At 43.5% G+C, this 13,477-nt stretch overlaps 1 protein-coding gene across 4 annotated transcripts in view; it reads right to left on the reverse strand.

Moving 5' to 3' along the window:
- Atp8a1 (ATPase phospholipid transporting 8A1) overlaps positions 1–13,477 on the reverse strand; it is a 226,127-nt gene that overhangs the window by 72,876 nt on the left and 139,774 nt on the right. The gene's annotated exons all lie outside the window — the stretch shown is intronic.

The following is a 13,477-nucleotide window of genomic DNA, read 5'->3' on the forward strand; positions in this document are numbered from 1 at the left end:
TATATATATATATATATATATATATATACATATATATATATTCTTGATATCTAAACATACTTGACTAGCTGTTTTGGTGGCTTGTGGGCCTCCTACCTCCCCATCATTTAAGACATGAGTTTTATAACCACATGTTTCACTCCCCTTCTCTACTTTTATGGTCTCCAAATGTTCACACCCTAAAATTGCAAATTAACAGAACATTCCAGGAACATTTTTAATAACACATTCTGGCTATATCAAGTATGGACAATGTTAGCACGTTCTTAAAGAGTGAGTTACGACTCCTGTAATAACAACTTGGATAAACCACTGGGTATTACTTATTTTTCTACAATATGTTACTGATTCAGCGGAGCATTGGACATTCCAAATACGCCTACGCAACACATATATCAACTGCTCTTCCAGCTACTGCAGGCCATGGTAAAAGGATATACACCCGAGAGTAGAGAGAAACTTCATTTATGTACAACTGGTCCATTTAGTATGCATCTCAGTCAGGAGAACTTACGCTCTTTGACATAGTTTTTGATCGAAAACCTTTGGTATTTCCAAATTCCTATTCTAAATTAGGATATAATATTTAAAAACATGTGTGTATAGAGCCAAACCAATATAAAGCAATTTTTCCAAAAGGGGTAAGGGTAGGCAGAAGGTGAAGTCATTAAAAACATATGGTCAGCAAGGTCCTCCAAACTAGCTTTGTGGAAGGCAGCCAAACGAATGCATTTCATCAATACATATTGCTAAAGATAACGGGGGTGGGGTGGGGTTAGGGGGAAGGAGAGACAAAAAATATCCCATGCTTTGCTGATATACAAGCACGGGTTTTCCTGAATGAGGGTAGATGTAAAACAGTGTAGTTGAGAAAACAGTCCAATCTCCCAGAGGGGTCATGCCATCTGAGAAAGGTCAAGGGTCACAGAATGGAAGCAGGTAAGAGAAGGAAGTTAGAGTGCTGCATAAATTGCTTTTGGCCTCTCAGCGGAAGTTAGAGCTTCGGGACCGTGATAGGTTCCATAAGGAAAATCATTCCATGTGAGCATCTAGTCTCACTTGGGGTAGAGAGGAGAGGAAGGGAGAGGAGTGTGGTATGGGTAGCCAGCCTGTATTTTGGTGTTGGGGTCGGGGTATGCAGCAAAGAAAGATCAATCCAGGGAAAGGAAGGAAGGGGAGGGAGATATAATTATATAATTTAAATAGTTCTGTGGATAAAGGCTTTTACCAAAGCCGTTGAGGTAATTATTTTAAACCACCACTGAGAGCCTCCTAAACACTTATTTTGAGGTTGGTATTAACTATTCTCCAGTGGTGGCTGTGATTCAGACGGGAAAGGAAGAAGCATTCGTGGAGGGACTGGCTCGGCAGCCATCCAGTCTCTCCTACTGCCTTCAGTCCAGCCAGGATGAGGTTGCTCAGAATATACCGCTGGTCTTAGGAAAATAAGCAGTAAGCAAATTACCAAACCAACGGTCTGGAGAAGGTAAGTACACAGGTCTAGAAGAAACTGTTTCCCAGACCCAGAGAAAACGAATGCTGGACCCATTTGCTTAATAATTTCAATTAATGCAAAGAGGAATATGGAAGAGTCATTATCCACAGGTCTTTCTTAGGGCAGAGCCGAAATGTACACTGTTCCTATTATTCTCTGTGTGTATTCAATGACTTCTATGCATGGTTCTCGTAGGGGCAAACCTGAATTCCATGAATTCCCTCCAGAAGGGCATTCTCTTTTAGCTGCCCTGGGGGTTGGGGGGAACTATATGCAAGAATAAATGAAACAAGATGGAAGACATGGCATTGACTCTCAGGACATAGAATCCTGTGAAGGAGTCACTCTGTCACTAGAGAAGGTACAGTTATTCAAAGATGGATCCCAATTCGGATAAAAGCACACTCTGGATTTGGAGTAGTGGAAGTGGAAATATCAGGGTACTGATCACAACCCGGAATGTGGATCACAGAAATGCTGTGATCTCTGGCATGTGAAGGGACACAAGTGAACCAACAGCCCCGTCCCTACCTACAGGAGCAGGGTGCGATGCCTCCGGGTACACCTGGTACCTCCCTCAGTTTCTCATAGACAGTTGTATGTAAGGTTGCTCTGACCTGCCAAAGGTATGAGCAGGGGAGATGGAGAAAAGGCAAAAAGGCCAGGAGTGTGCCCTCAGAAATGTCAGCAGTTTGTGGGGAGCTGTGCAAGGGGGCAGCCTGGTTAGAAAGCACTTATCTGTAATTCTAGGGCTCGGGGAAGAGTGCAGATGTTTAGTCGGAGTGAGGTAAAGAATATTCACATTTGAGGGCAGGGGAATTTCTTGAAACAGAGACACCGTGAATCTGTGAACAATTTCACTCAGAGTTCTGTGCACCAGTCAGTCTTGGCTGCGCCGTGTTTACAAAAGGGGACATATTTAACTCCACAAGACCAAACAATGTACGTTTTGATGGGACTTTTTCAACCACATACTCTGGTTGCCAGCAGACACACTCTCAAATTAGGGGCGTGGAAATTAAGCGATTTGCTCAAGCATCATTTTTACCTTTTAGTAATGCTTACATTTCTTACCAGGGGTAAGCAGTGTGCCTTCCAGGATCTGAACAATCTCCCTCCCACAGGGCATTACGGGAGAGTATCCCTGCCTCAGAGAGAGAACAGTGACACCTTTAACTATGTGAGAACTTGGAGACCTCACTCAGAAAGAACTTTGCTAACAGTATAAGAAAAGTCAGAATCGAAGCTCTGACACTAGTGCAAGAGAACTCAGCGTGGTTTCAAACCTGCCTAAACTAGTTTTCAAAGCAATACAAAATCTATTGTATTAGACTCAGGGGACATATCAAAACAAAACCTGAAGTAGCTCACATTTTCTTCCCCCCACCTCCTTTCTCTTCTGGAGTCAAGTCAGTGACTTGCTTATTCTGGATTTCTTTCAGAAGCCATTTACCCATGGCTGATTCCCAAAACAGTGAGGTTTGTCTGCATAAAACATGTAAGTTGAGATCAGAAGGGTGTAGATGACAACTTCAGCATTTATATCCTGAATGTCCTATACATTATAGTAGAAATTTACACAGTGTTAGAAGGTCAAATGTAGGTAGAAAAAAAAAACAAAACCAAAAAACATTCCATGAAGGGTTTTCTTTTACTATGGAGTTGGAATTATTCTTTTTAATGCTTGTTAACTTAATCTCCAATGAGGCCAACAATTAATTTTTGATAAAATATATCAGAGAAGAAACACCAGAATCTATAATCAAAGTTATGGTTGGTTTGGGGCCATTTTCTTCAGTTAAATAGAGACGGGGAAGCAATGGCTGTGTAAAGCTGTCTCTCATGGAAACCGCCAATGACAGAGCTCTGCTTTCCTATGAACAAAGCTGGAAGCACCAGTAAGAGTGGAGGATGGCATCCCAGCATTTCTAGAGTGCTTACCCAGGCAGGGTGCAACACCAAGGGGAGATTAAGGGCACATGAGAGGAGCAGATGTCCCTCCCTTTGAGTCTGACTGAAGCCTCTAGCCAGCTAAGCATCAAACATTCAAACAATATTTGCCATGAAAGTTGCCTACCTAGAGAGGATATTCTTTACACTGAGTTATTTTCAACTAAGAATGTTAAAGTAGCATGAACTATGCTTATTCCTAATTGTAAACCAACAATGTGCTTACTAGGAATCGCATACAAACCTCATTTCTAGTTTAAAAAAAAAAAAGAGTCTAACCCCGCTTGTGGAACTCTTGTGACTCATGGTAAACCTTCACGATGGCAATCCCTATCCAAGGCACCCCAGAACAGCCATAAAACCTCATTTATTGGGGTGGTAGAGGCAGTGTACAGCTACCTCTGGCTCCCACAGCATGGCTATCTGTACTTGCTACAGGCTAGCCACTGTGGTCAATATTTAACAGGCACTGTTTTGTTAAATCCTTATAATAGCATGTCTAGGACTTAGATACTTTCATGACTTCTATTTCACAATTGTGGTACTAACTACCGGGTGTGGTGGCGCACGCCTTTAATCCCAGCACTTGGGAGGCAGAGGCAGGCGGATTTCTGAGTTCGAGGCCAGCCTGGTCTACAGAGTGAGTTCCAGGACAGACAGGGCTACACAGAGAAACCCTGTCTCAAAAAGAAAAAAAAAAAAAAAAAACCACAAAAAAAACAAACAAAAAACCCAACCAAAACAAACAAACAAATAACAACAACAACAACAAAACAAAAAAACTCCCCAAAACAAAAAAAAACCCCATATATTATGTTCTGGAGTCAAACAACTAAGGCCCTGATCACCTACCCGTCTATGATTGGCCTAGTGTCCCTTCCTCAGCTGCAAGAGAGGCCTAAGAGTATGTGCCCACTAGCATTTCCAGGTGAAAATTGGATTTCCTTGTTTAGTCGTCAGTCTAGCACCTGGTACAAAATAGATTTAATAACTATAAGCCACAGATTTATTTATTTTTTTTTTCTGAGTAGAAAAGTAATGCAGGGAACCTGGAGGCACGACAAGAGTCCCCTTCACACAGTGTCATAGTTTGAAATATTTCTCATGGGCTTGGGATACTTGGTCCCCAGGAGAACGTCATGCTTTGGGTGGTTGTGGTCCTCCTGGAACACAGTAACTAGCTGGCAGATGAATGCCACCAGGGGCGGGCCTTTGAAGGGTAAAGACTGGCTCCGTTTCTAGTCCCATTCTTTGCTTTCTGTTCTACCAAGACACGAGGAGAAGCTGCGCCATCTTGCATGCACGAATTCTGCCATACCTTCATACTATATATACTATGATGGACCGAAACCATGTGTCAAGCAAATCCTCCCTCCCTTGGGTTATTTTTTTTTTTTTGTCATGGCATTTGATCATGACATTGAGAAAAACAACTAGAATGCATGGAAGTCAGCAAATTACACTTTCCTAGGAGATGGATGATGCACAACTTCTCAAGACAACAGGAGGGATGTCTTGACTAGGCTGGATGTGAATGACTCTAACAGCAAAGATGGTCTAGAAAAACCGCACCCAGTGGAGAGAGATGGGTGGGGTTGGCTAGGAACTTGAGGATCTGGGAGCCTTTAACTGTGAGCAGAGGGAATTTCCTACTCTGAATACCATTCCTGTTAACTGAGTCGATGAACAGTGACTATCTCTCCACCAGTTCCCCAAGAGAAAGCCTGGCAATAGGAAGAAAGGGGTGGGCACTAGAGCAGGCATGTCCCTGAGATCTACGTATTCCTTCTGAAGAGTCCACAGTTCCTCATACCCAAGAGATGCTAGACACATGCAAGGCTTAGGATGTGCACAGGAGAACCAAGCATGATGGGCCCGGAAGTTACAAGTGGCTTAAGAAATAGGAGTCTCTTAGCAACCTGTGGTAGATTTGACAGGTGAGACCAAGGTGCAGTTTTGCGCTATTGCTACGAGCCCAGACAAGTCTTCAACATTTTTCTAATCATGCAAAAACTTAGTTCAAAGCTACTGAACAACGGGCTGGAAAGACACAGCTCAGCGGTTAAAGAGCACAGGCTGCTCTTTCAGAGGTTATGGGTTTGAGTCTCAGCAGCCGAAGTAGAACTGGAACATCAACTGTGACTCCAGCTTCAGGGGGACCGGACACCTCTGGTGTCCACAGGCTCATGTGCACACGCAGACTTCTACACAGAATTGAAAACAATAAAAATGAATCCCGCCGGGCGTGGTGGCGCATGCCTTTAATTCCAGCACTCGGAAGACAGAGGCAGGTGGATTTCTGAGTTCGAGGCCAGCCTGGTCTACAAAGTGAGTGCCAGGACAGCCAGGGCTACACAGAGAAACCCTGTCTCGAAAAAACAAAAAACAAAACAAAACAAAACAAAACAAAAAACCCAAAACAAACAAACAAACAAACAAACAAAACAAAACCCCAAAAACCCGAATCCTAAAAATAAAATTAAAAAAAAAAAAGAGCTACAAAATGAGTATAAAAAGAACAACAGCAAACATGCCGATGCCGAATCACTGGAAGTGTTTCTAGAGCTCCATAGGGCAGTCATGCCAGAGGGACTCAGGTAATCTCACACTTACCTTTCTTTAATGTATCATAAACCTAGTCTTCCCACAGCCGTTTTCAGTAATTTTGGAAGACTCTAATTAGAACTTGGGAAGTAAAACTTGGTCACAGTATTACGTTCCTGCAGTTCTCGCCTCACAGATCAAATGTTTTCAGCTATAACGTATTTTAAATAAAGTATTTTATGATAGAAGGTTTTACGGGAAGCGTAGAAAGGATCCTGTGGATGAGCCAGTCTATCAGGGGCGTCTGAGAGGATTGCGGCATCATTCCTGGGCACTGGGTGGGGCTAGGGGAAAGTATATTTCCATGAAGTCAGCACATTCAAATTCCTGACTCTGTTGATGGAAACTGTGCTCAGTTAGAGCATAATCAGGATTCCCTAAGAGAGCTGGTCAATGACACCAGAAAAATCATACGAAATATGGAAAGGGTCTGTTTATTACTTAATAGGCTTTGCCATCAACTTTATATGCCTCTTAATGATACTTATTCGTGACATGAAATTCTTTTTTTTTCTTTGTGTATGTGACATATACATGCATACTCGTGTGTGTGTGTGTGTGTGTGTGTGTGTGTGAGAGAGAGAGAGAGAGAGAGAGAGAGAGAGAGAGAGAGAGAGAGAGAGAGAACGAGAGAGTGAGCTGGGGGGCGTCAACGTTTGTATGACTTTCTCTATTCCTCCCCATCTTATTTGTTGAGATAAGGTCTCTCACTGAACCTGGGTCTTGTCCTTTCAGTTAGGCTGGCTGGCTAGAAAGCTCCTGGAATCTGTGTTTCTTCTCCTCTAGGGTTAAAGACACGCATCATCATGACGGCTTTACAGGGATTGTGGAGATTCCATCACGGGTCTCTCTATGTGCAGGAAGTGTATTATCCACCAAGGCATTTCCACAACCTGAAATTCTTATTTTTAAAGTTAAAAAGTTCAACAAGTCTTTCTGCCGAAGACAACTCTTTCTTTGTCTTGTGGTGGCACTCCGAAACCATGGTAATAACTGGAGACAGGTAAACCTTCCAGGTTTCCTCCATTCAGGTCTGAAGGGTGAGACATTGGTTGTGTATATGTCTTCTTCAACTGGTTGTATGCATTCATTCAGAGGTGAAACACTGGCCTGGAGGTGCTTTATTTTGCCTTTGTTTTCTTTTTTTTTCATGAAGGTTAATAACACCAAAACCCAGGACGTGACGAGAAGCCCCAGCAATGCTTTTGGACAGTCTATTTTCTGGGAGACAAATGCTTCCTCATCAGAGTCACCAGGAGAAACTTTCCCCTCCTTTTAGAACTGGCATTTTCCTATGTAGCTCAAGTCGGCCTCAGACTTGTTATCTCCTGCCTCTGCCCTCTGAGTGCTGTGATCACAGGCTATGCCGACTGAAGAAGGAAGATGTTTTATATATGAGTTTTTAGAACCTGAGAATATGATTCTTTATAACAATGTAACATGAGACCCACCATTTCCACTTTAACGTTAGTATGGTAGAAAAGCTGGAAACTATATAGTAATATGTGTCACTCATATAAAAGATGACTGACAGCCAGAACTTACTGCCTCATGGAAACTATTAAAGACGGAAAGTGATACACTTTGTATAAAAATTCTCATTACGCATAACAGAAAGCTATTGGACTCTTTCCACCACATTCTATGACACCTCTTTGCATGTACTGCACTTTACACATACTTTGCGTGCACCACGTACCACCATACCAATGCTCTGCCCAAGGTAACACCATACATACACACACAGAGGCAGCTAGACCTGTATGGCTCTGAGAAGCTGATTTCAATGTATAAGGCCTACTGTGCTGTTTCAGAGGACAGCCCCAGAGCACTTGACAAGTCACACATTCATAACTTCATTCCTGAGACAGCATGCTCTGAGGTTTATGACTTGTTAATTGTTCTTTGTGCTCATGGAATGAGCACCCCGAGCCTTCTTGCTGTCTATCAGTACAGTCTGAAAGGCAGACTGGCTGTTTTTCTTCCTCTCTGTGATGGGGAATACAGCTAATAATTTTTATAGATAGGCATTCTAGCTGCTCTCAGGATCCGCCTGAACTCGGAGCCACCAGATTTTTATGACAGATCAGAAGGCACTGTGCAAAGAGATGCTTCATCTCCTGCTGAGAAACAAATGAGTTCATCCCAGGAGGTCTGACCCCAGACAGCCAGATTTGTACATTCGCCACTAGGCTCCCGGGAAGAAAGAGCTTCCCCAGACATTGTTTGGAAGGCTGGCAGTCAGGATTGCAGGCAAAGAGTGCTAATCCACTGAGCCACCGTGTCTGTGCCTACTAAAATTCATAAGGAGGCTTTAGATAGGACGAATTAGCTCACATTGAAAACTGACGCACTTTCTCTTTCTTTTCTTTTCTTTTCTTTTTTTTTTTTTTAAAGGGAAGCCCTTAACTTAAAATTATGTGGTGACTTACTGCTCCGGTATTTATCTGGTATTTACTACGTGTTAGGTAATTTGCTGGGCACTGGGAAGGATAAACCGGAGCAATCCCTTATTTCAATGAAGTTGTGTGTTCTTGGAGTCTTCTCTCTCTTATTTCTTGGAAAAATAGGTAGTAAAAGTACCTTTGAGGTATTTCTCAATTTGAGTTTCCACCTTACAAATTTAACAATAAAAACAAACACCACCATGGTAAGGATATATGAACAGCGTGTGTACTGGTTGGATTTGTCCACGTGACATAAACCTACACACACCTGGACTGTTGGTGGAGGAATCGCCTCCATCAGATTAGCTCCTGGCTATGTCTGTGGTGGGCATTTTCTTGATTGCCAATTGATGTGGTAGGGCCCAGTCCACTGTGGGCGGTGCCATTCCTAAATATATGGGACTCAGCTATATAAGAAAGGTACCCGAGCAAGCCATGAAGAATAAGCTAGCAAGCAGTGTGCCTCCATGGGCTTTGGCTCAGTTCCTGTCTTGAGTTCCTATCCTGGCTTCCCTTACTGATGGGCTGCAACCTATCAGCCAAATAAACAAACTCTTTCCTCCCAAGGTACTATTGGTCATGGTGTTCATTACCATAAGAGAGAGCAAACTGGATGCTGCATAATGACTATTTTTGATATTCCCTGTTCTCTTTCAGGTTGTCATTTATAGTACTGGCTATCTAAAAACACTTAGAACAATGCTGATCTAGGAAGCATGTGGAAATGATAGAGAAGACTAAAATAAAAGCAGGCATGCTGGCACAGAAGGAAAAAGCCTCACCCGGCCCTGTGTTGAGGCCACTCCTGGTGGCTCGTTTTCCAAGGACCATGGGGTCAAGCCTCTGAGTTGTTCCTACACCACATCCTTGCCTCTGGGGCCCCACTTCCTTCTTCCTCTACATGCGATCCATGCCTTCTTGCCCTTCCAAACATGCCTATACGTCATTGCTGTGTACCTTGTATACATGAAGTTGAGGAAAACCTTCAGTGTGGGTGTGTTCTCTAACCTGATCCAGTTTGCCCTGGTGGGTCTCAGATCACCTTTCCAGTTCTTTAATTCTGTCATTTCTTTCTAAGGGGGCCTTACAAGTACCATGCCACTGTTAGCAAAGATTCAGTAGATTTGTAATGTACATTACACAGACATATAAATATTGGCTAAGGTATGGCAAATGCAAAGAGCAAGGCACTAAAAAACAAAAAGCAACCTGGGATAAGGGAAGCAGCCCAAGAATGAACGGGAGTGACCTTAGCTGTGACTCACAGCATTGGGGATATGGAACGTGAAGATGCCACCTTCTGTTGCCAGGCAAGAACCCCAGTAGAGCAAGCAATAGGGACACCGACCCACCCACAAAACTTTCAACTCAAAATTTATTCTGTCTACAAGAAATGCAGGAACAGAGGATGAAGCAGAGACTGAGGGAATGGCCAACCAATAACCAGCCCAGCTTGAGACCCATCATCACATGGGCAAGCACCAATCCCTGACACTATTACTGATACTCTGTTATGCTTACAGACAGGAGTCTAGCATGGCTGTCCTCTGAGAGGCTCCACCCAGCAGCTGACTCAGACAGAAACAGACACCTATAGTCAAACAGTGGATGGAACTTGGGGACTCTTATGGAAGAATAGCAGGAAGGATTGCAGGCCCTGAAGGAGCTAGGAGCTCCACAGGAAGACAGACAGAATCAACTAACCTGCACCCCCGGGTCTCTTAGAGTCTGAACCACCAACCAAAGAACAGACACAGGCTGGACTTAGGCTTCCCAGGACATATGTAGCAGATGTACAGCTTGTTCTTCATGTGGGTCCTGAATAACTAGAGTGGGGGGCTGTCCCCAAAGCTGTTCCCTGTACATGGGGTATGTTCCTCTAGCTGGGCTGCCTTGTCTAGCCTCAGTGGCAGAGGATACACCTAGCCTCACAGAGACTTGATGTGCTAGGGTGGGCGGGATACCCAGAGGAGCCCCCACCGGCTCAGTGGAGAAGGAAAGGGGGGATGGGGGACTGTGGGAGGGGTACTGGGAGGGGGTAGTGAGTGAGATGTAAAGTGAATAAAAAGAAGAAAAAAAGGAAGGAAGTAAACATTTCCAGACAGGAGGCTTCTTTGAACTCAAGATACAGCACCAAAAGACCAAGCTCCCCTCTCTTCTGTTCTCTCAAACCACAAACGAAATGGCTGGGCCTGCAGTCAGTGCTCAGCAAACTGAATGAAGTACTGATTGATCATCTCTAGCCTGCCACCAGCTCTGCACATTCTGCTTTATAGCAGGGAGACATTCTACATCAAACAATGATCGATTTCTGTCAAGGAAACGATTTACAGCCCGAAAGAAAGGCGATTTGTCAGTCACAGGAGTTTAGATTGCTTTTTTTGTCCTCTTTCTCCTCTCTCTGGCAGTGCGTGAGAGGCTACAGTCGAAGGGATGGCATTCTGTTTCTTTTTGCCTCATAAGTTTTGAGATTAGCCAGTTTTCTCTCACATGCCTTTCTGTGTCAGCCATCGCATCACTTCCTCCATGGGCGGGGCGGGGGGGGGGAGGTATAAACCAGGGCTCAAGCTGAATCCTGAACAGGAAGAATGAACCCACGTAAAGGTTTTCTGGGATGGCCAACTTGTGACAGGATGAGTCTGGTGTCAGCTTTCTCTCCAAAACAGGGCCTAGAGAATATTTTCCCTTCCCACTATACCTTCTCCTTGATAGGAAGGAGCAAAAGCGATGAAAGAGGGTGAGCAGCATCATGTGGCTGATCTGATGTGACAGTTCCTATGAATAAAGAATAATTGAGCGTCTTTGGAGTACAGAGATACTGAAGAGAGAGGGCTTGATCCCCCCCCCCCCAGTGGGTCATGAATTACAACACCTCACTCATGATTAGCGACTAGATGACAGAACTTCTTGTATCGTTTGAGTCTGAGGTCCTTCCTGTTTATAGTTGTATGACACTATCACAGTGTTGCCAACTTAAGAAAATAGAGGATCACCTGGGAGATGGTCCTCTATCATGTGTATGAGACATTATCTTGATTACCTTAGGAGGTGGGAAGGATAGGTCCACTTTGGGTGGCGTTATTCCGTAGGCTGTATAAACTGGAGAAAGCCAGCAAAGCACTCAAATGTATACATGCATTGCTCTGCTTCTGACTGCAGATATCATGTGACCAGCTCTTTCAAGCTCTAGCTGCCTTGAGATTTCTGCCACAGTAGACTGAACCTTGAATTGTGAGCTAAAACAAACTCCTTGTCTGATAAACAAACAAACAAACAAAACCCCAAAACACAAAAAGCACTGTGCAGAGTGTTGTGGTATGACTTTTTAAAATTTGTTTTTAGATTGATTTCTTTTATGCATATACGTGTTTTGCTTCCATGTATGTAGGGCATCGGATCCTTTGGAACTGGAATTAGTGGTGATTGTAAACTACCATGTGCGTATTGGAACTGAACCTGAGTCCTCTGCAAGAACCAAAGTGTTTTACATCTTTTTTTTTTTTTTTTTTAAAGAAACAGGAACGAGTATGGACTAGTGAGAAGCCAAGCCTATGGGAACCCATATGGTGGAAGGATAGAACTGAATCCTTCAAGTTGCCTCCTTGCCCTTTGACCTCCGCATTCATGTCTTGGCATGCTTGTACATACACATTAAATATAGAAATGTAAAAACAACAACAGTGTAAATGAAGAAAATACCTAATTAAAAACAAAAACAAAAAACCAACAACAGCAACAACAGCAGCCATCCAGGTAGAGTAGCATCTCCATGGATAAATATCTGTCAGATTTAGAATATCTGTCTAGGTAAAGGCATAAGTGGTAAATTTACACACAAACATGGACGGTCCACTTTCTACCATCTGTACTGCTCCCAGGAACTAAAAACCCACATGGTGTGCTTACTCCACTTATATTTACTCCAACAAGAGTCCTGAGGAAGTTAGAACCTTACATTCAAGTTCGATATTCTCCCTTCCACCCTGCAAGGATGACTTGACTCTCCCTGCAAGAACCCTCTGCTTCAAGCATTCTTCCCGCTCAGTGACTCACCTCTACCAGATTAGCTATCACCGTCTATCTGACTGCATCCTCACATGTCACGGGAGCCCCACAGCACACATCTTCCAAACCTACACATCAGCTTTGCGCGGGTATGTGTGGGCATTTACTTCACTTTTTATGTGTCTTTGGCAACTCAAGGCTGATACGTAGGAACATAGCAAGATGGCCGAAGGGTGTGTGATAAAAACCACACACCATTACAGGCTGTTCAGAGAGGTTTGCAAGAAGAGGGAAGGGTATCAGGGCTTGAGGATGAGTAATGAAAACATTTGCAATCAAGTCATCTGTACAGACGACTTTTGTGTCACATCCAACTTTCAGACATTGTCCCCAAGCCTCTGTAGGATCTCCCAACACAGGCTTTGCAGCTTCCCAAATCCCTAATTATCAGCTTTGCTCCGCTCTGCTTTCTGCGTCATGATAACTATTTGAAGCAGCTGTAAAATCATCACCTCGCTTCTTTGTCTTCCACCTTAAATTACAAGTAGCCACCTTGACTCTAAATTATTTACAGGTCATTTGTCCTACATAGCATTCTGCTAAATACTTCATCTGAGGGCGTTAAAAAGGTGGAGGGGCGGGATCACAAAAACAAAACAGTCAGAGCCCTTTTGTAGACAGCAAGGTGATTTTGTGTTCCTTAGTACAACTTTCAAAAACTCTCAGCCCGGCGGTGGTGGTGCACGCCTTTCATCCCAGCACTTGGGAGGCAGAGGCAGGCGGATTTCTGAGTTCGAGGCCAGCCTGGTCTACAGAGTGAGTTCCAGGACAGNCAGGGCTATANAGANAAACCCTGTCNCNAAAAAAAAAAAAAAAAAAAAANNAAAAAAAAAAAAAAAAAACCTCTCAAAAACAGAGACATATGTATTAACTTTGGACACTAAAGCAGATATAAAAGGCTTAATTCTGTATGAAT

This window comes from Mus caroli, chromosome 5 (genome assembly GCF_900094665.2).
Source record: "Mus caroli chromosome 5, CAROLI_EIJ_v1.1, whole genome shotgun sequence".
Taxonomy (NCBI): domain Eukaryota; kingdom Metazoa; phylum Chordata; class Mammalia; order Rodentia; family Muridae; genus Mus; species Mus caroli.